The sequence below is a fragment of the Hemicordylus capensis genome, chromosome 6, assembly GCF_027244095.1.
Source record: "Hemicordylus capensis ecotype Gifberg chromosome 6, rHemCap1.1.pri, whole genome shotgun sequence".
NCBI lineage: Eukaryota > Metazoa > Chordata > Lepidosauria > Squamata > Cordylidae > Hemicordylus > Hemicordylus capensis.
This window is the reverse complement of record NC_069662.1, coordinates 113,033,379-113,053,802: the sequence shown is the minus strand read 5'-3', so window position 1 is coordinate 113,053,802 and position 20,424 is coordinate 113,033,379. Positions and strand designations below refer to the sequence as shown.

The window sequence follows — 20,424 nt, the reverse complement described above, 5'->3', positions numbered from 1 at the left end:
TTCGCAGACCTATTTCAGAAAAGGGTAATATTACTGTATTGTCCTCATTAAAAAGAACTGTACGAGAAACCACGGTTAGAGGGTAGAAATTAGAATTTTGTAATACTTCCATCAGGGAATTTATGTAATAGTTAAATAACAGGGGAGCTAAAATACAGCCCTGTTTTGCATCCCTCTGGACTGGAACTGGGCCTGATAAATGGCCCTGCAGATTGCACTTCACTTTCAGATAGCTATTTTGATGAAGCATGTGAGTAAGAGAGAGCAGTCTACAATCAATACAGGAAGTCTGAAACTTTACCCAAAGTCTTTCCCTGGAAATAGAATCAAAAGCTAATTTGAAATCAATGAATCCAGCAAACAGAATTCCATGGGGCCTAGAGCTGTACTTCTCTACCAAAACTAAACATTGTTATAAAACTAAACATTGATCTATCATGGATCGGCTGGTCCTGAAGCCTGCCTGTTCCTCAGCTAGAATGTTCTCACTGTCTAACCAGGACCAGAATTTCCAGCATAAATGTCTGGCATAAAGCTTCCCCACTACACAAAGTAAATTAATCCGCCAATAGTTTGCAGACTCAGATATCACTCCTTTTTTTTCTTTTCTTTTTTTACAGAGTGGGACTATTATCGCCAGGTCCCAGTCATTGGAAATCTGTAAAGCATGATCAAGCAGTGATCATTCCTACTCCTGTAACAGTCATGCTGATGGGGAAAGGTGTTAAAAGCCTAAAAACAAGGGTTTTTTAAAAATAATATTCCCCTTATTATAATAAGAATTAACAAAGAACAAGTGTCTTGGGATAATAGTTGCCACCAACTAGAAATGACCCATCTCAGATAGTTTTGGGATGACTAAGCTACAAGTTGCTGGGCAAGAAACTTGTAGCTTAGTCACAAATGGAGCAGTTTCCCCCATTTATTTATGTATTTCTCAATGCTTTAATTTTTTTTGTATATTTGCGCATTACACAATCATGAGCATTGGGCAAGGAGAAAAAGAAGTGTCTGCATGTATACAAGTGGACACATGCTCAACTATAGCCAGCAGTGTGATCAGCTGCTAGAAACGTTAATCAGCTTTAAGCTGCATTAACAGGAGCAAAGTGTGCAGATAATGAGAAGTAATCATTCCACTTTATTCTGTGGTAGTCAGACCTTACAGTATTTACCTGAATCACAGACTAGGTTTCCCCCAAAATTCTTTGCTGATAGACACTGGGGGATCGTCTTAAATTTAGAGTCCTCTTACTTTTGGGTAAATAGTATAACCTATATTTAACTCATATTTTAAGGGGGTCAGCTGAAATTCATGGCCATCTTCCATTCAGATAAATACAGTACTTGGAGTACTATGTGCAATCATGGGTGTCACATTTTAAGAGGAGAGCAACAAAGAGGGTGAGTGTCTGGAAACCAAGTCCCATGAGGAATGGTTGCTGGGTGTGTTAAGCTTGGAGAAGGGAAGACGAAGGGGAGATACAGTAGGTGTCTTCAAATATGTGAAGGGCTGCCACACAAAAGAAGGAGCGGACTCATTCTCTGTTGCTTCAGACCACAGGATTAAAACCATTACAAGGCAGCAAATTTAGTCTAGACAATAGGAAATACAGTATTTCCTAACTTTAAAAGCTGTTTGACAGTGGAACAGTCTGTCTCATGCAGTGATAGGCTCTCCTTCACTAGAGGATTTCAAACAAAACTCAGAAATGCCGTAGCAGTTTTCTGCACTAGAAGACCCCCAAGGCCCCTTCCTACTCTTAACATTCCGCGATTCTACTTGCCCTGCTATGTTAACTGGCTGTCATGCTTCCCTCCCTACACTCTTTGCTCAGCTTTACTATCTGAGAAGCACAGGTATCTATGCGGATACTCAAGGGAAATAAGCAAGGTAACAAGGAGTCCAGTATAATTCTAGCCAGGCCCAATCTGTCATGGCTCAGACTTCTGACTCAGAAGAGTCAGAGCAGGAGGATTCACCTGCTAGTGAGGGCTCAGAGGCACAGCAACAGGATTTGGCAGGGAGACCAGACTCTGGAGCTGAGGATTCGGAACAGCTGCCAGACATGATGTCTGATGAGGAGGAGCCTGGGATTTCACCTGTCTTGAGAAGACGTCTCAAGAGGCAAGCTCAGTGGGAGTCACACAGGCGCAGGAGATAACGAGAGGAAGCAGAAGTGCTGACTCAGGGAAGCCTGATTGGCTGCTGGTTCTCTTGAACCATATATATTTAGCAGCCTGTCAGTTGCTCAGATGCTGTTAGCAATGTTGCTGACCGCAGTCCGTGTGCTATTCTGAATTCCTAACTTTTCCAAATTCCAGTTTGCCCTTGTTTATGCTTTCCTGCTTTGTTCTGTTAATTCCTTGTTTCTGGTGTCCTTCGCTCTTTCATTCTTCGCTCTGTGTTTTCTTTTCAGTTATTACTCAGTTATTGTTAGAGGGGGGTACCTAGTTCAGTTCAGGGGGACTTAATTCATTTACTATTTTCTTTGTGAGCCTTGTATTTTCTTTCATGTAGCTTCGCTGCTACTTTCTGTTAACTCACAGGGGGAGTGCTGAAGGGGGTTGTAAATCCTGTTGGGTGAGCCAAGCTAACAGATTTATGACACAATCTCACCCTCTGCTCTTCCTTCTTTCTGTCCACAGACAGGCCACAATGGCTAGCTTTTGAAATTTTAAAGTCTTTTGATAAAATTCAGTAGATTCTATTTTGCAAAACGCTGCTAAATTTTTGAAATACCATTCTTTCTGTCACTACTTACTTTCATCTTATGCTCTCATATTTTGCCTATGATGAGAAAATAATGATGCACAGTCAACAGCTGCAAAGACTTCTGCAGCAACACATATTCCTCAACATTTATTCAATTCCCTTGGATAAACAGGGGAAATTTCTCAATTTCCTTTTTAGATTTTATAATTATACAAGGGAAAAGAAATCTACAGCTCCCTTGCTCTCCTCTGCCACCTCTCAGTTGTTCAGCAGTGGGTGGGGTTTCCAGAGAGGCCTCTGGAAACTCTTTATTGTTCAGGCTTTGAATATTTAGGGAATGGCTTGCCATGGGGCTTTGATATCGGACACATATGTAGGGCAGATTGGGAAGCTATGACTATTTAATTTGCCCAATCCACTTTAATTTGTTGATTTTTAATATTTTAAAATATATATTTAAACAAACATTTTAAAAAGCCCTATGAGTGGACTGTTTTATGGCAGAAAATTACAAAAAATGTCTGGAACTGAAATCCTCCCTTATACCATCATTCCACCCCCATATGGTGGAATCTGCCCTTTGCCTACATAGAAAAGGGCAAAACACCTCCCTTTCTGTCCCAGCCTTTAGATCACTTGGAATGACTTGTTATAGGGCTTTGGTATTGAGTACAGATGTAAGGTAGGGTAGAAGGGCTATGTATACAAAGTTGATTTGGTTTTTAATTTTTTTTTTAATTTTAAAAAAACCCATCAAAGTCCTATAAGTGGCTTGTTTCATGGCAGAAAGTTACAAAAACTTCTGGAACAAACAAAATATAATATATTTATAAATCCACTATGCACAAGTTGGTTTGCAATCCAGAAGGTCTTAATGAGAACTGTGAAGAATGTGTTATGCTTTTATTTTTATTCCCACCCCCCCTTTCAAATGCACTATATGTCCAAGCTGGTCGGACACGTCCAAAAAACTCACTCATTGACTCACATTTTTTACAAAATATGTCAGCAGTCAGTATGATTCTGTAATGATATGAATGTTAAGGAGGCCCCACACATGCTGATTCGCCCCCAGCCCCGCACCCCCTGCTCCCAGGTAAGTCAGTATAGGATTGCAAGCATTGCCCCTCTTTGCCCTGGAAAAAGTCCTGCCGATGTCCATGCTGGCTCAGTAACTTTAAAGTCTACTGCATTTGAAACAAGAAACCTTTGATCAAGTATGTAACATGAAAACATTACTGAAAACATTCTGTATTCAAGGCAACACCACCAAGTACCATGATGTTCTAATGTGATGCACACAATAGCTACATATTGAAGCCCCATTCAGATGTTTAAAACAAACAAACAAACCCCGCTCATGGTTACATTGCACAGATGAGGTAGGAAGTCCCATCCAGGTGCTGTCACTCACCCCCCTCTCTCTAACTGCTCCATGACTGGCAGTGTTTCTCAACCTTTTTGGAGTCAAGGACCGCTAAATCCTTCGTGCAGAGTTTCCTGGACCAGCAGTTAGTAAAGGGGTTTCAAGTTTAAGTTTATCTATCTATCTATCTATCTATCTATCTATCTATCTATCAGACTTCTATACTGCCCCAAACTTGCATCTCTGGGCAGTTTACAATTAAAATAATATAAGCACTAAAATAATTAAATCTGGAATCTTTTGCAAACATGGAATATTAGAGGTTCTCAACCTTGGGTCCCCAGATGTTGGTGGACTTAAACTCCCATAACCCCCAACCACAATGGCATTTGGCCATTATGGCTGGGGATTATTGGAGTTGAAGCCCACCAACATCTGGGGACCCAAGGTTGAGAACCCCTGAATCTAAAAGCCTGAGTGAACAAATATGTCTCCAGTATGTCTTCAGTATGTGCGGGGTGAGAATGCTTGTGATTACTCAATGGAGAGGGGATGTTGGGCCATTAGAAAAATTCAAAAGCTACATGGGGCCACCAAAAACAACACACAAGCAAGCTTTTGAATTCCCTCTCAGACTCTTCATCAGGCTGGATGTCAAGCAAAGCAAAAAGGAGGTGAGGAGAGGACAGGACAGCTGGGCAAGTTGTCAGTAGAGCCCGAAGTCTACAGTTTAACCCTCTCTTGATGGAGGTGGAGTTTTAGCAGAAGTTGCACAGGGCCGGATCCAGACAACATTAGTCAGGACCACCCACTGAAATTAATTTAGTCATCTTTCATTTGTGTCAATGCTGCTTGGTCATGATCACCTGGCTTGATCTTGATCCTGCTCTTAGATGTGCACTTTGTGAGGCGAACCTAATGAAACCCACGCAGCTCCTCCAAAACTCCATAAAAACGGTTATGTGGCAGTTGTTGGAAATGAGTTTTTTCTTTACGGTGAAAGAAAATGTGAAGAAGAGCTGTTGGGACCTGGTGTTAAAGAGAAGGGGGCGATTCTGAGATGGTGGGGGGCGCTGTAGTGGGGGGAGAGACGAGGCACTGTTCAGGGTGGGCAAGGCAATGGTGGACCGGACCGCACTTGGAAGGTCACCTGGGTCTAAGAGCTGCCGCCGCTGTGCTTAAACACCAGAGTGTAGCAGGTGTTCCCACATCCTCTCTCGCAGCGCGTACTTCTGCGCCCCCCTCCCAACTCCCCTGCATGCGCCAATCACACCAGCCTGCCTTTGCGGCCACACAACTCACATGGTCCCACATGCTGCCAGCGAGTTGCTGCGAGGTGAGCCAAGGCAGCCCTCCTCCCTCCTTCCACCACTTAGCCCTCACCGCGGCATCATCCTGGCCAGAGGTTGTCGTCCCCCGCCCAGCGAGGTCATAAAGGGGAACGCAGTCTTCCACCAGCGGTGCAGACCAGAGGGTTATAGGGGGCCGAGGAACCACAATGCTCCACCAATGAAAAACGGAAATGGCGTTCCCTCTCAAGGTGCCTTGGCCGCAACAGGCAGCTGGTTTTAAATCGGTTGGGATTGGACACAAACCGTGCTGAGCATCAAATCCTTAGGATAACTTCATTCTAGTGTCATTCATCCAATGACCCTTTTGCATGAATGCACAAAATGGTATTTTGCCTCTCCCCCACACCATGCCTCCTCCCTCTGCCACTTAGCCCTCCTTGGTACGCGTGCTTGCTCCCCCTCCCCCAAGGAAGGTCCACCTGCACTCCCTTTCTGCAAGTCAAGGCAGCCCTCCTCCCTCACCACGGCATGATCCCAGCCAGAGGTTCCACCCCCAGCGAGGTCACAAAGGGGACCACTATCTTCCACTGGTGGTGCAGAACACCTCAGAAACAACAGAACCCAGTACCCCATGGGTTAGCCACCCATGGGGGTGGTTGGCACCCTATGTGTTTTACACCACCACTCACTCTGGGCCACCACGGTGTCCCCCAAGTGCAGTTATGGGGTTGCTGAAACCTCCATCATTCCCTATGGGGAAGAACCTTAAAGACACGTAAACTCCATTAAATCTCTAAAAATCAGCCCTCTGCCCAATTCCTTTGAAATAATTCTGACAGCTTCCTTGCCCCCACAGGGCACTACCACCCACCCTACTCTGCACTGGGCCACCCCCTCCCCCCCCAACGTGAAGCTATACTTTTGCTGAAACCTCCATTCTTCCCTATGTGAAAAATCTTAAAAAATTAACCAAAATTCAGCCCTTTGCCCAATTCCTCTGAAATTTGGGTGGTAGCTTCCACCCATTGGGCTCTACCAACCCCACCCACTAGTTTTGGCCCAGGACCATTTTTTAAAATCCAAAACATTTCGGATTCATATTTTACAATTATGAACAAAATTGGGGTGTTTCGGATTGGCTGATTTCGAACAAATAACAAATTGGGGGTGTTTCAGATTTGGGCCAAAAAACAAAACAAAAAACAACAACACGCACAACCCTAATATCACCCATATTCCTAATGAGAGTATATTAGTTCACCAAAAACACACCTTAACTTTTTAAAAATGCAATTATGAATTATTAGCATATAAATCAAAAGCAAAATTGCATGAATACAAATATAATTTCATCAAGAATATACAAAAGCTAACTTTATGAAGAAAATCCCCTGCTTATGGGGGCACAGAGGAAAATCCTCTGTACCCCCACTGGACACAGTGGACATTACTTCCAAGTAAACATGCATAGGATCAGACGGTAAAATCAATCACTTTAATTTATTTTGGAATTCTCATAATACATACGTATGAGGATATTTTCCTTTCTGTTTTATTGCTAAACACACCCAAGACAACGTATAGCAGTAAAGTTACACAAGAATAATAAAATACTTATCTAAAAAGAACCATGATCCCTCACAGCCTAAGGGTCTGGGGACCTTCAGACTAGGAAAGAAAAGATCATCTCCTTACCCATTTCAAACTCAGGTGGGCATGCACCTTGAGGACAAAAGTTCAAAGAACAGAACCAGTGGATCCCTATTACTGCCCTCCAGTTGCTTTTGAACTACAAGTCCCATCATCCCCAGCTACAATGGTCAACAGTTAGGGATGATGGGACTTTTAATTAAACATCTGAAGGAGGGTCGAATTTGTGAAACCCTCCCCTATTGCAATATATTCATGAACTATTGCATATTCTGAATTTTTATCCAGTACCACAGCAGATATTTAGATGCCGTGCCATGACTAAACCTACAAAGATTAGAATCGTCTGGACAATGGTTTTTCCCGTGACACTCTATGGATGAGAAAGCTGTACTTTGAAGAAGCAAGATAGAAAAAGTATTGATGCTTTTGAACTTTGGTGCTGGAGAAGACTTTTGAGGATACCATGGACAGCCAGGAAAACAAACAATGGATCACAGAGCAAATCAATACAGAATTATCACTCGGGGCACAAATGACCAGGCTCATAGTTTGGACACATTATGCGAAACCTAGCTCCCTTGGGAAGCCCATAATGCTGGGGAAAGTTGAAGGGAAGAGAAGAAGAGAATGACCAGCAGCAAGGTGGATGGACTTGATTATGACAGCTATGAATGCACCACTGAGAAACCTCAAAGGCCAAATTGAAGACAGATCATCCTGGAGAGAATCTATCTATGTGGTCGCTAAGAGTCGACACCGACTTGATGGCACTTAAATCAATCAATCAATCAATCACTACAGCAGTAGCTGTTGGAGTCAAAGAGAACTATTAACCCCTCCCCTTTGTTCCCACTGCTCCCAGTAAAATTTAAATGCTTTTCTTTGCTTTTCCCAAAGCATTTGAGATGGTTTTCTGCCAACAATTTGTTCTCTACATCAAACTAGCTGGTAGTATGCTTTTCTGCCTTCATGTATTACACCTAGGTGCTTGTATTTCATTCAAAAAATGTGTAATGTGTGTAAAATGTGTACAGGTGGCCCTTGTTATTCACAGTCCCGGCACTCACAGTTTCGCATATCTGTGGTTGGGTCATAGGGGGACCCAACCATCTTTATCCACGGTTTTTAGAATAGGCAGAATTTATCTGTTCAACTTACGATGTCATTTGCAGCCACCATTTTGCAGCACGGAGCCATTTTGTGGCTCTCTCTTTTTTAAAATCCTCAATTGTTATTTGTGGGGTTTTTTTGTTTAAATCTCAAAAATCTGGAGGATTTGCAGGGTGGGAGGGGGGCTTTCTGGAGAGCTGGAGGCCTGGAAAACAAGGTACAATGCTTATTTCCTTTTATTTCTACTTTTTGGAACCTTTTTTAAGCTCAAGAAACCTAACCCCCCAATTCCCACTGACTCAAGGTTTTGTTATTCATGGTTTTTGTATTCACACCTATAGAAAAGAATGGAACCCACAAAAACAACAAGGGCCAACTTCATTCTCCCATATCTTCAATTTGGAATATTACAATTCAAATTGAAATGACTTAATTGAGAAATGTATCATAAGAACCGTCCATAAGATCAAGCATAACACTATAAGGAGGTATGACATATTTCTACTACGGTAGTATCTTACGCACAAACAAGTTAACAATCAAGAAAGTAAACATTAATACTGTATTGCTAAATAATCACCAATCAAAATACTTCCTATATTGCAATCACTCCCACAAAATATAAAGGGATTATATTGCTGCCTATTTGATGGCGTAAATCTTTATTGTTACGGTCATTCGACCAGCAAAACACAAAGTACAAAAGCTTTACGTAAAAGTGAGCTTTACATAAAAACGAACTTGGTCAAATAAAATAATAAACTGTTGAAACATAAAACAGAACCATAACACCCAAGTTCATCCATTACATAAAACAGAGGGCTCCATGCATTGTAATAATTTAAAATTTAAATCAATCCAACCCCATATCTCGCTTCTCAACATTTCTTATCCTAGTCTTATTAGCCAAAAAACAATACTTCACCACGTTGTAAGATACTACATCCCAACGGTCTGTCAAAAGTAATTCCAGATAGAACTGTTCAGAATAACTGGGGTATGCTGTTAAAAAAGGACTTATATATCTCTCCCGCAAAGTTTGATAAAACTGATAGTTCAAGATAACATGGGCCGTTGACTCCACTTCCCCAGAACCACAAGGGCAGACACGCTCCTTATAGGGGATCTATTTGATGGCATAAACTGCAGCCCTAATTGTAGCTCAGGGCCTCAACAGGCAATTTTACAATGAGAAGAACACCAGTTCAATTTAATTTCAGATGATTTGATTACTGATCTTAGAAACTGCCTGGTAAGGTGTGAACAACAAAAAAAGAATTGGTTAAAAACTAACAGGTCATTTCTATATTAATAACTAGATTCATAATTTTTGTACATAGCAAACCTAAAATCATTACAATACAATCACCATTTCCAATACTGACTCCAATATAAAACACACACTTAAGAATCCTATATCTGTGCAGTAAAATTGTGAGTACCAAATCAGATCACCATAACTAAGGCTATGGTCTCCTTTAGCATACACAATACACTGACTAGTTTCACAACCAAGTGTATCTTCCTTTCCTTCTCCCAGCCAAGACTGTAATAAGCAAACCTTAGTCATACAAACACATACTCTCTGTGTGTTAGCTATACCTAAGCCAATGAGTAGGGAAAATTCATTTTCAGTCAATTAAAGGCAGAACACCTGTAGCAAACAGCTATGAAGGTTTCAAAGACTGCAGCAAGCTTTCCTTGTAGAAGATCCCAGGTGTAAGCTCCGGCATATACAGGTAGAAGGGAAAGACTTCTGCCCAAGAACCCAGAGAGCATGTTGCCAGACGGAGTAGACAATACTGGATTAGAAGGACCAATGTCTTGCTCAGGATAAGACAGGTTTATACAGTTCTAAGAGATTATCAAGCAATATTTCTACATCCTTTCGTTACTACTACTACTTCCATACTGGCTCCACCTCAGATTTTGATCACTACAATTAACAACAACAAAAAATTTATATACTATACTATTTTTCAACAAGAGTTTCCAAAGCAGTCTACACAGAGAAATAATAAATTATAATAATAAATAAAAGGATCCCTGTCCCCAAAAGTCTCACGGTCTAAAAATAGACACCAGCAACAGTCACTGGAGGTACTGTGCTGGGGGTGGATAGGGCCAGTTACCTTGGAGAAAGAGAGGAATATAAATGTAAAAATTAAAATAAATAAATAAAGAGAATCACCATGTTAAAAGGGTGCCTCTGCCCAGCTAGCAGGGGTTACTAAAGTGAATTAATGCTTTTATTCCCATTTTCAGGGAGAGGCGTTGAATCACATCTACTTATTTGTGCAAGCCAAGATACCCAAATGTCCCTTGTAAGTAGTGACTCTTGAATTCCCACCCTGGTAGACGTGCCCCACACCATTATGAGCCTGTTTAATTAGTTTCCCTAATTCCACCCCCATGAGAAGATGCCTGCACATGGCAAAACCTTTTATTCCAATGGCAACAATTACCATAACATATACAGTGTTGTCATCTAAACTCTGTACAATCCTTTACTCAATGCCCCGGCACTATACAATCCTTTTCTGGACAAATGTTGAGATGACCTTGGTAATCTTCACCATTGGAACTAAAATCTTCCCACAGATCATTCTGCATTCATACCTCCCCGATCCAAAATGCAGATTGTATCATTGAGCTTTTAAAAATGCCACACTTTTAATATCTATTATATTAATTCTTCTGGGTGTGCCTTGGAATGTGCGTCTCAGCGCCCAGCTGATTGGCTGGGCGGCGAACGCACCTGATTGGCTGAGGTGCACCCAGGGAGATTGGTTGCCATGGCGGCGGCCCGGCCATGGAGGCCAGAGGTGGCGGGCCCGGCCATGGAGGCAAGGCCCAGGAGCAGGGAAAGAAAGCTGGGGGGGGAGGCAGAAGTGGCAGTGGGGAGGAGAGGTGGCTGGGCCCAGAAGCAGAGACTGTGGCAGAAGAGGGGGGAGAGGTAACCACCGGCCCCAAAGAGTGCACAGATGCTCTGTGCAGGGTCGGCTAGTAATTTTTATTTCTCCTTATTTAAATAAAATGGTTAAGAGTGTATCATTTTAATCAACAAAGGTTTTTTTAAAAATGATATAATGCATGTTTTCCCAGCACACCATGGCTTGCTCCTATGAAACACACGACCAGATCTTTTTAAATTCATATCTAGACAGATTTAAAACTTCTGCTGTACAAGTTCAACTAAGAGTCTATTTCATCATTCTTTCCAACATCTATTTGTGAATAAGCACCAGATTTAGATAATAATTTAGGGCACAACTTTAGTAAGATGTACTGTTTAAACACATTCTGCTATACACTGAAGACTGAATCAAGGGGTTAGGAAGCAGGGGTGTGCACGGAACTGCCAAACTGCGGTCCGGCACTGGGGTGGGGGGTTGCTTTAAGAGCGGGGGAAGGGTGTACTTACCCCTCCCGCCGCTTTCCTGCTCTGGCGCCCATAATTTTAGTAGTGATTGGGGCAGCAGGATACCTCCCAGCCACCCCTTCCCCCCTTTCACTATGAAAAGCTCCCAGGAGTCCTCTGCGCATGCACACATTGTGCACGTGCTTCATGTCTCTGTGACGTGTGTGTGCGCACAGAGGACTCCTGGGAGCTTTTCATAGCGAAAGGGGAAGGGGCGGCAGGGAGGTATCCTGCTGCCCCAATTACTACTAAAATTATGGACACCAGAACGGGAAAGCGGCGGGAGGCGAAAGTAAACCCTCCCCCCGTTCTTAAAGCAACCTCCCCACCCGAACCGAACCGCCCAGGTCTGGACCGGTCCAGAGGCCTTTAGAATGGCCTCCGGACCGGTCCGGGCACATCCCTATTAGGAAGAGCTCATTTTTTACTCAGCAGAAGGCACAGATTTTGCAGCCAATAGTTGCAGAGGTTTCAAAGAAAGACACTGGCTGAAAAAGCTCTGCCTTCCATTGACTGAAAATGAACTCTGCCTAGTCATTGACTTAACTGCTAATGCGCAACAGCAAGTTTATAAACATTCCAGTTGCTCAGAAGTTGGAAAAAACGATCAGCACACAAGACATATGGAGACACAGGGCTGTCTATAGCTAGTAAGGGATGCATAAGAGAAGAGACTAAACAACAAACTGAAGTGTTGGTCAACCACTAGACTGTAAATGAACATTGTAAATAGCATGTGAGTAATGCGAAAAAAGATTGAAACATACATCAAAGTCTCTGTTATAAGAGAGAGAAGTACAGGAACCATCTTTAAGGCACTTATCCCTTATTGCTATAGTTTGGGATCTAAAAGGATCAAACATCTCTCTCAGGGTGTTTGAAACATGCAACATTCTGTCATACTATACTTTATTTGTTGTTGTTAGAATTTATTCACTGCTTCTCAATTTTCAAATTTACACAGCAAAAGGAATGGGGAAAAATGTTTCCCTGTCCCCAAATGATTCACAGGCCTGGTTCACACAATCATTTAAATCTAGTTTAATATGGGTTACCAATATTGGCATGATTGTGTGAACCCACATCAAGGGAATCTCAGATTCAGCTCGGGCCATAAACAACCTTAGCATGGATACAGCTTGCATGGGTTCAGCACTGACAATGGGTTCATCACCCAAGGACATGCCAATGCTATTATGGCACATCCTTTAATCGCATACTAGATGGTTCCTATATTTCTCTGATGTAGAGAAATCACTTCTCATCATGCGCTAAAAAGCCCTATCAAATCACATGATCACGTCGGCACGCCCTTGAGTTACATCAGGTGAGTGCATTTGCACCAGTGGTTATCATGTGTAGGAACGGATGCAGGCTGAGGTTCATCTGAACAGGCCTAATCACTTTCATGTCAATAACCCACATTAAATCCAGATTCAAACAGTTGTGTGAACAAGGCCTCTGTCTAAAAAGAACCACAAAGGAGACAGCAGCAACAAACACTGGAGAACCATCACTGGGCTAAACAGGGACAACTGCTTATATCTCTGCCAAGAGAAATAAGAGAGAAATCACTTTAAATGGTGCCCCTTTGCTTAGTCAGCTGCAATTGCACAGTCTTGGCAGAAGAATATGCATATTCGAACAAAAAATCCACACATTCATGTGCGTAGCATCCATTGAACAAAAGGGTGCAAATGTTCCCAGGCCCGGAAAGTCAAGCAGCCCACAAAAGGCCCACCATTTCCCATCTCTTTACCTGTGGCGGCAGTGGTGGTGGCGGCGGACGGGCAGGCTTCTCCCCCACCCCGGCTGGTGCACAGGCCTCCCTATTCCCCAGCCGGCTTCTCTCACACCTGTGCAGTTGTAGTAGGGAGAGTGTCATGTGCCGTAACATCACAGCACATGACGCTCTCCCTACTCAAACTGTGCAGATGCAAGAAAAGCTGGTGCACAGAACAGGGAATGGGGAAGCCTGTGCACCAGCCGTGGGGAAGCCTGACTGCCTACCAGACCGCTCGAGAAGCCCGCCCACTAGCTGCCATCACGGGGCAGGGCTTGGAAGTAGTGGGCGTGGAAGTAGGGGGCATGGCTTCAGGACTGGGGCGCACTCATATAGACCATGTGTGAGAAAGCCCCCTAAATAACCTTGTCCCTGTGCCGCCGGGAGCCTCCCTATGCCACTGCACACTTTACAGAAAGATCAGTGTACTTCAGACTAGCATCTGAATTTACTCTCAAGTAAAGAGTAATATTAACTAAAGGAGGAAAAGGAGAACTGCAGAGAAACTGAATAGATTATTGCTGTCAGTCTTCACAGCAGAAGACATCAGACAGGTGCTCATGCCTCAATCTTTTTTTTTTTTTCAGGAGAATATCAGGAAGAACTGAATAAAATAAAAGTGATTAAACATGAAGTGTTAGAGCAAGTTGACAAATTAAAAATGAACAAGTCACCAGGTCTGTCTGGAATACATCTGAGAGTTCTAAAAGAATTAAAATTTGAGAGAAAGTCAATATAATGGTAATCTTTCAAAAAAAGATCAGGGAAATTACAGACCAGTTAACCTAACATCTGTCCAGGGTAAACTGGTAGAACCCTACAGAGAAAAAGCAGAAGTGCTCAATTCCCATTTTGTATCTGTCTTCCCCTAGAACATAAATGTGGCCCAACCTGGTAGCAACTGCACTAACAAAGAAAGGAAGGAATTATGCCTCAGGATACATAAAGCACTACCGTGTTTCCCCGAAAATAAGACATACCCATAAAATAAGCCATAGCAGGATTTCTAAGCAGTTGTGCAATATAAGCCATACCCCGAAAATAAGACATAGTGGTGATCTCTCCTGGCTCAGTAGCAGGCTGCTTGCTGAAGCTTTTCCCCTATTCCCCTGGTGTTTGTGTGGGGTGAGAGAGACCCACAGACAGGGGCGTAACAATACCGGTAGGGGTGGCAGGCTGCAAGCTGAGGCATACGGTAGAGGGAAGTACGGTAAAAATCTCCTCAGAAAATCTCCTCCTCAAAAATCTCCCCTCCTCCTGGCGGTGGCGGGGAGATTTTTGAGGAGGAGATTTTCTGAGGAGATTTTTACCGTACTTCCCTCTACCGTATGCCTCAGCTTGCAGCCTGCCACCCCTACCGGTATTGTTACGCCCCTGTCTGTGGGTCTCTCTCACCCCACATGCACACCAGTAAAGCTGCTGCTCCCCAACACTGACCAGCAACAGTCTGTGGGTCTCTCTCAACTATAATTGAATAAATGTAGATTGTTGTACCACACTTAATAAAAATAAGACATCCCCTGAAAATAAGCCATAGTGTGTCTCCTTGAGGAAAAATAAATATGACAGTGTCTTATTTTCGGGGAAACACGGTAAGAGAACACCTAGCTATTTTAAATGAGTTTAGTCTCCAGGGCCACATAAATTACATCCCAGTACTGAAGGAACTTGCAGAGGTGATCTCAGAACTTCTATCTGTATCTTTGAGAACTCCTTGAGGCTTTTCAGACAGCGGGTTTACCACGAGGCTTTACTGCGAATTCAGGGCATAACGGATACTCCGATGCAAAAAGAGGATTTTTTTTACCCCAGACATAAATCGTGCTAGGCTCCAATACAAAGGTAAAAACACAAATCATGTGTAAATTGTTCTCTGAAATATCGCACAGACTTTGAGATAAATCTGGTCGATATGTAAACACACACATACACCCTCCCAAAGTAAAGTTGCGGTAAAGCAGCCATCTGAAAAAGCTCCTGGAAAATGAGTGAAGTGCTAGAAGAAAGTAGATGAACAAACATCCCTCTGTCTTTGTCCCCTGCTAACTGAGCTGTCCCCTGCTAACTGAGCAAGAGGCACTTTTTCAAAGTGGCAATTCTTTTTATTTAGCAGGAAAAGAGCAACTGGCCCTATCCAAACTCAACACAGCATCCTTCCAGTAGCTGTTGCTGGTGTCTATCTTATGTTTCTTTTTTAGACTGTGAGCCCTTTGGGGACAGGAAGATATTTTATTTATAGATATAGATATGGTTAGTTAGTTATTTTATTGCAGCCATAGGCCAAACATAGATATATAAATAAAGTGTTCTAATTTTTTTCATCTGTGTGCAGAATGAGTTTTATTCTGGGCGGCAGTATCAAAGCAGTGTGCACGCACCTGCATTCAGAGTGGGGCCTTCCTGATTCAACCTGAGTGGGATGTAAAATTAATTGAGCGGACATCAAAAAAACTTGTGAGCGTGCACACGTGCGCACGCCTTAGAGGGAACACTGACTATAGATATAGATGCGCTTTGGGAATGCATTAGTCTCAGGTGAATTCAAAGCTGGTTGAACAACCATGCCCAATAAGAGCTCATGAATAAGTCTACATGAACGGGAAAGAGATATTGAAGGAAATGCCACTGGGCTCTATCCTGGATCCTTTGCTATCCTGGACATTTTTATACATGATATGGATAACAGAGCAGTGGGGATGCCCTTCTTTTGGGCCCAATGTACATATGACTACATTATACTTCCTTAAATGTTTTCCCCCACTAAAAGTCCTGCCCAACTAAATGCAAGCTACTGGTCTATCGTAATAAATGAATCAGTTATTAATGAAGACTTGCTACAGCGGTGTATTCACTTCTCTGGGCAATAAGTACCTTGCTCTGACAGTTTCCTAATTCTCCCCCCCCCCCTTAGTTCTGGCTAGTTTGTAGCTGCCTGCTTCATGAAAACTCTGTATTAGGGGCATGCAAAAACCGTTCAATCCCGAACCAGTTCCACAGTTCAATCACGAACTGATCTGTCACAGACCAAGCTTGGTTCAATCCTGAACTGGTTCGACAGTTTCAAAAAGGATTCAGTTTCGACAGGATTAAATCCTGAATCCCGCCTCCGGTCCAGTCTGTGATTGAACCAAGCCTGGTCTGTGGCAGACCAGTTTGAGATCGAGGGGCTATGCTTGTAAAGAGGAATCCGGTAAGGATGCCCCTTTACAAACAAAGGGGTGGGAGAATCCTTGAAAAGTCTTCTAAAGGGTGGCCATGAGAATGGTGAGAGAGCACTTTTAAAAGTAGATTAAGGTTCTTATTGACCTGCCGGTGGCCACCACCACTCCTTAAAGCCCCCCTGGTGCAGCCCAAGCACACATAGCTCCCTCTAACAACCTGCCCACATGGAAGCATGGTTCCAGTCTCCATGCATACAGGGAGGCCAGAACCATGCCACCATGCAGGCAGGATGCTGGGAGCGCATGGGGGGCTTCAAGGAGCCACCACTGCAGGGCCAGGAAGAACCTTAATCTGCTTTAAAAGGTGCCCTCTCACATCCGCCCCAGCTGCCCTTTAGAAAACTTTTCAAGGATTCTCATACCCCTTTGCTTACAAAGGGCATCCTCACCAGATTCCCCTTTACAAGTATAGCCCCTCAAACCACCAAACTGGTTTGGTGGAATGGATCAGATGGTCAGTTCAACTGAACTAATTCACGGACTATCAGTTCAATTTGAATTTGGTTCAAATTTGAAACGAACCACAATTTTTGGTTCATGCATACCTACTATGTATCAAAATTGTGGCTAATACCAGGGATGTACATGCACAAATCAATTTTTTTTAATTCGATTTGTACCTGAATCATATCACCCCCGATTTGTTTTGGGTCAAAATCTGGCCAGCTAGCACAGGGGTGATTTGTTTTGTCCACAAACCTCCCAAAACAGGTAGATTTAGGTACAAATCATTTTGTACCCAAATCGATTCACACAGCCAGGAGGCGCAGGCAGTGATTCTCTCAGCAGCAGGAAGGGGGTGATCAGGAAAGCAGGAATAAAACACAGTACTAAAAAAATTTTTTTCTTGCATTCAATGTAGGAGGGACACTTTCTCCTCATCTCCCTTTTCCTCCAGAGCTGCGTGCCTCCAAAAATATGTCCCACAACCTTCAGGGACATGTGTTGAAGAGCAATAGGCAGCTGCAGAGGGAAGAGTGGCAAAACTGTCTCTCTCTCTCACACACACATACACACACACACTCACTGCACATGAGGAACATTTTCAGGGCACACAATGTTAGACTAGATGTTACCACTAAACCATTTCTGGTACTAAATTGACTAATATACAGCGCATATACAATATGTGCAGTAACATTCTGAATGCAAGACAAAGGGTGAAGACAGACATGCTAAGGCTATAATCATATGCATACTTACCCAGGAGTAAGCTCCATTTAATAAAATAGGACTTACTTCTGAGTAAACGTTTGTATTGCCTGTATGGTGGAGGTAACTTGAACATACATTTTTTGACTTAAAAACAAATGCCTTGAAGTGCTGCATATGTTAATTCAAACCTCTTCTACCACCCAGGATGTGTCTGACTTAACCCTTAAGGTTTAAGCCACAAATATTATCATTATCCATTATAGTGTTTCCAAACAATTATATCTGGGATGGACTGGTAGACTTTTTATGAAGAAGGTATCTCTATATATTTAATTCTCATGGGTGTACCTTGGAATGTGAGTCCCAGCGCCAAGCTGATTGGCTGGGCGGCAATGGCGCCTGATTGGCTGAGGTGCACCCAGGAGGATTGGTCGCTGTGGCAGCTGCGGGCCCGGCCGCGGAGGTCAGAGGCAGTGGTGAGCCCGGCCATGGAGGCAGGCAAGTGGTGGCGGTGGGCTGGGCCGGCCGCGGAGGCAAGGCCCAGGAGGGAGGAAAGAAAGTGTGGGGGCAGAAGTGGCGGTGGGGAAGAGAGGCAGCTGGGCCCAGCATGGCTGGCCATGGTCAGGAAGCGGAGACTGGGGCAGAAGGCGGGGGAGAGATAACCGCCAGCCCCAAAGAGCGCACAGATGCTCTGTGCAGGGTCGGCTAGTAGATACTAATGTATTTGAGGAAATAAGTTTCATAGTAATAACTATTATGTTTTATTCATAAAGAAAATAAGAAAATACTTATTTTACAGGGATATTATTATTTTTGTAAATGTATTCTGGCATATAGTTCTTAATAAGGATAAAGGCCAACCTCCAAATAGATACTTTAGACATATCCAAGACCTTGGTCATGCCTAGTGGGATTTGTTTATTTTTACTTCTTTTTTTTTTTACCTTTAACAGCATACCTTCATGCCACATCAAACAGCATTTAACAGTCCCCCTATATTTTAGAAGTGTTTTGAAATATCACATGAAAGGTTTGTGCCTAAAAACAACATGCTCAAATAACTATTGTTGTACCGATCTTTTGATTCCAGCCTGCATAAATTAACACATCAACTTTTGGTCAACAAACTAGGGACACAGCAATGTACTGAGCAACACTAGTAGCTTGACAATAATCCCTGGCCTTGATACAGTCCTTCTCAACTCATAACATCTTTAAACTCTCTATAAAGGTATATTGCTCGATTGTGGCACCTTATATTTAGAGAAACTAAGCCACATAAAAAGAAAAAAGAAAGTTGGAAAACTTGGCAGAAGTGACAGCACGCCTGACCTTCAAATCTATCTACTGTAACAAGTTGTTTCTATAAAGAACAGGTTTATAACTGTTCACAAAAATGCAGTACTGAAGAAGCATCCAAATGTTTAACACACACAACAAAAATGATGACCAAACAGATGTCACAGAAATCTGCTTTGGATCTAGACACCAGAACAACAGCTGGAAACATAAAGAAGTGGAAAGTGGAAGTGGAAAAACTTAATGTCATAAAACGCCAGAACTGAAGTTTGGGGGAGGGGGTGGCAATGGGAGTAAGGAAGACAGAAAGCAGCTTGCTTCAGCCGTAAGAGGCAAGGAATGGCGGAAGGAAGGAGAAGGAAAACGATTTCTAGCTTCAGCTAGAAACAGGCTGGGAGAGGGCACGGTTAAGACACCGGCCGCATTAGTAGCTCATGTTCTCTGCCCTTTCTGAAAACCAGCGGGAGGTGGGGAATGAACATAGCCTGAGAACTCTCTGCTCTGAAGAGGAACCAGAGCAGCAGTACCAGGAAGCACCTCCCCCAGATCTGCTTCTGGAAACTGGAGAGCAGCAGGCAGCGGCTGGAAGAGGAGCTGCCTTGAGCGTTGCAGGCCCCACAACCACTTCCTTCGCTCTCTCGCCCTTGTTGACAGCTAGGGAAGCGAGCGAGGAGATGAGAGAGACATGGAACCCCGAGCGCGGAGGGAGGGAGCAGGAAAGTACGCGGCGCCTGGAGCAGGAGGCAGTCACTTGCTCTTGCGGGGAACGGGTGGTGGGTCACCGAGGGGCGATGCCCGGGGCTCAGTAGGTTTTTACCTGCTGCTGTTGGTGCAATGGCACTGAAGAGGGTGGCTCAGCCTCCCTCCTCCCCGCCAGCGTCCCGCCCTCGCTCAGAGAGTCCACTGGCCCACAAAGGGAAGCCGGGCTGCTGGGGAAAGAGGAAGAAGGGCTGCTTCCCGCCTCCCCCCCACCCCTCTCGCAGCGACGCTGGTTGCTCAGTTCGGCCGCCGCCGCCCCCTTGCCTCTCGCACGCAGGCGCCCGGGCTGCAAGCGAGAGCGGAGGCCGCCCACACGCGCGGCAGCGGCAGGAGCGACGAGGGCGCGCTTGCTCCGCTGAGTCGCGGCTCTGACGAGCGGCTCGGGCCGGGCTGCTTGTTCGGCCGCTGCCCCCTGAGTGAGGGGAGGAGGAGGGAAGGGGGCTGCAAAGGAAAGGAGGGAGGAATATGGGTAAATAAAGCGGTGGGGGGCGAGCATGGTTAAAGCCGGACGGAGATGCGGGTTGGCTTTTGCGCAGGTGGGTGGCGGGGGGGTCCCTGTCGCCTTCTCGGAATCGCCGCTCACAAGCGAAGGCTAAACTTGGCGGCCTGGAGCGCCGCACTTGGCTGGCCAGTAGTCTTACAAATGAAT

General features: G+C 44.0%; 1 protein-coding gene across 8 annotated transcripts in view; it reads right to left on the bottom strand.

Moving 5' to 3' along the window:
- TBC1D5 (TBC1 domain family member 5) overlaps positions 1-20,053 on the bottom strand; it is a 433,806-nt gene extending 413,753 nt beyond the window's left edge. For 2 of the 8 annotated variants that reach the window (XM_053261519.1, XM_053261520.1), the window contains exon 1: positions 19,834-20,041. The gene's annotated coding sequence lies outside the window, so the exon portion shown is untranslated. Of the gene's footprint in view, positions 1-14,375; positions 14,495-19,833 lie in introns of those variants that run through there. The other 6 variants (XM_053261516.1, XM_053261515.1, XM_053261522.1 and 3 more) reach the window with 5 other exon arrangements.
- Between the last annotated feature and the right edge of the window lie 371 nt (positions 20,054-20,424).